The sequence below is a fragment of the Physeter macrocephalus genome, unplaced genomic scaffold (genome assembly GCF_002837175.3).
Source record: "Physeter macrocephalus isolate SW-GA unplaced genomic scaffold, ASM283717v5 random_26, whole genome shotgun sequence".
NCBI classification, from domain to species: domain Eukaryota; kingdom Metazoa; phylum Chordata; class Mammalia; order Artiodactyla; family Physeteridae; genus Physeter; species Physeter macrocephalus.
This window is the reverse complement of record NW_021145310.1, coordinates 51688-54233: the sequence shown is the minus strand read 5'-3', so window position 1 is coordinate 54233 and position 2546 is coordinate 51688. Positions and strand designations below refer to the sequence as shown.

The 2546-nt window shown below is 53.1% G+C and overlaps 1 long non-coding RNA gene across 1 annotated transcript; it reads right to left on the bottom strand.

The window, feature by feature from the left end:
• Positions 1 to 1069: 1069 nt before the first annotated feature.
• LOC114484785 (uncharacterized) lies at positions 1070 to 1951 on the bottom strand. Its single transcript, XR_003678098.1, has 3 exons — positions 1864 to 1951; positions 1197 to 1320; positions 1070 to 1111 (listed from the first exon to the last, which is right to left on the bottom strand). It is a non-coding gene; the product is annotated as an uncharacterized lncRNA (long non-coding RNA).
• Between the last annotated feature and the right edge of the window lie 595 nt (positions 1952 to 2546).

Genomic DNA, 2546 nt, shown 5'->3' with positions numbered 1-2546 from the left:
AAAAAAAAAAAAAAAAAGCATCTGGACCTCGAAAATCACAGTCCTCCAGGAATGGACACTTGGACAGGGGCGGGGTGTCAGTTCATCCTGGTTTCCCCGCAGCTATAGTGGTTTTAAAACTGAAAGTCCCATGTCCCGGGAAATCCCTCCCTCCACCACCGGTCCTGGGCCTATCGAGACGGCTGGTCACCCTAGCCAAGGGTCTGCCTCCCTTGAGGCCTCCATTTCCCCATCCATGCTTCATCTGACAAATATTTACTGAGGACCTACTATGTACCAGAAACCGCCAAATGCTAATGGTGAAAAGCCAGACAGAGAGCCTGTCCTCCTGGGCTTTCTGTCCTGTGAAACAAACAAAAAAAAGCATTAAAAAAAACTATCAATATCATCTGACAAATATTTACTGAGGACCTACTATGTACCAGAAACCGCCAAATGCTAATGGTGAAAAGCCAGACAGAGAGCCTGTCCTCCTGGGCTTTCTGTCCTGTGAAACAAACAAAAAAAAGCATTAAAAAAAACTATCAATACACACACACACACACACACACACGCACGCACGCACGCGTATACACACGTAAGTTAAGACTGTGATGTGTGCTAGAGAGGAAAAAATAAGTATTGAGGCAGAGACTAACAGATCACCGGAAGGGTCACCCTCGATGAGACACGTGGTCCCGGAGGAAGGTCACTTCAGGTGAGAGCTGAAGTGGGACATTCCAAGGAGGAGAGGGGACCAGCGAGGCTCAGGAGTGGTGAGGACGGGGAAGGGGAGGGGAGCCGGGACAGGCCGGCCAGACGTCAGGGCCAAGGGCAGGTTACATGTGGCTCCCAGAGCAGTGGGAGGTGACAGCAACTTGAACCAATCTACCTTAAATTTTAAAAAACCACACGCACTCTGGTGACTAAGTAAAGCACAGACTGTAGGAGAGCCAACAAAGGAGTGAGTCCGGCTAGAAGCATCCTGCAGTCACCCAGAAGAGAGGACGGCAGCCTGGATCTGGATGCAACTGGGGAACCGGGACTCTGGACAGATCATGGTTCTTCCCCAGTTACCCACCTGATCTTCCTCTTTAGTTCAGCGGCCACTGTCTTCGTCCCAAGAAGACCCCTGGGAATCAAAGTCAGTCAAGGCCCAGGGGCCTTGGCAACGGGACTTACCCCGCCCCCCGTTCCCCACACACACCCCATGGTACCTGTCACTTTCTCAGTCAACCGTGTCCCAAGCTGGCTGGGAATCAACCTCGTCCAAGGGGCCAAGTGACTGTGAGCTTTCCTCCCGTCTGGGGGTGGGGCTGGGGCCCTGGTGGTACTTTTAAGCTATTAATCATTGACATCTGTTAATTATTAGTTTGTCCACCTCTGTTTTGCTTTTACCCACACCACTGCTCGATCCACCAGCAGCCCCCGGCCCTGAGAAGTGGAAATATTACCTCCCAACAGAGAGATGGGGAAGCAGAGGCCCCTCGCACCCTGGGGAGGGAGTGACTCCATCAGACCTGCGTTTAGAAAGGTCCCCTGGAGGTGGGGTGCAGGGGGAAGCAGGAGGCGGTGGCTGGGGCATCGCCTAGTGGACAGTGGGGCCAGGGATGGAGGTAGGAACCAGTGGCCAAGGGAACTACTGGTCTTTCACGAAGAAGGAGGGAAAGGAGGGGAGGCACCAGGCAGGGCTTCCCCAGCCCGGGGGGCCTGGCCAGCGCAGCCTTCACCTGAAAGCAGGAAGTGGTTAGGGGTGGGAGGAAGTGGTTTTAGTGGAAGGCACAGGATTTCCATGTTGGACCAGTTGATGTGCCTTCAGAGCATCTGGTAAAAATCACTTCTCCATCTGGAACTCTGGAGGGAGGATTAGAGTGAGAGACTTACCATCGGGATTGGAAGTAGTCCAGGTACGGGGGTAGTTGACACCCTGAGCGTGAATGGGGTTCCCAGGTCAGAGGAGGGTAGCCAGGGTAGGACCCTCCGAGGGTCAGAAGGCATCTAGATGCAAAGGGCCAGGAGGTGCAGTGTCTGGGAAGGCAAGAGTTGGGCAGCTGGAGGCTGGTACCCACCGAGGGAAGTCTGGCTGAGGGCCCGAGCAGTAATGATATTATAATCATCAAAGATGCCATGTATCGGGACTTCCCTGGCAGTCCAGTGCTTAAGACTGGTTCGATCCCTGGTCGGGGAACTAAGACCCCACGTGCCATATGGCGCGGCAAAGAGAAAAAAAAAAAAAAAAAAAGATCCCATGTAGAGTTTCCTTCACGTGCCAGGTCTTGAACTAGGGACGTGATCATCTATCTCAATGACACCTGAATGAATCCTTTGGGGGTCGGTACTGTTATTCCATTTTACAGACGGGAAAGTCAGCAAAGAGTGGTATAGTCACCCAGCTGGTCTTGAACCCAGCCGGACTCCAGATCCCACATGTACTTTTAACCACTGTATGGGGTGGGGGGGGAGGGTCAGCGTTTGCTGACTGGTCAGTGGCGGATATTGTCATTGGGGAAGGGGTTCCTAGGGGCCAGAAGGTGACCAGGTAGGGGCAGACAACTGTTCTTCCAGCT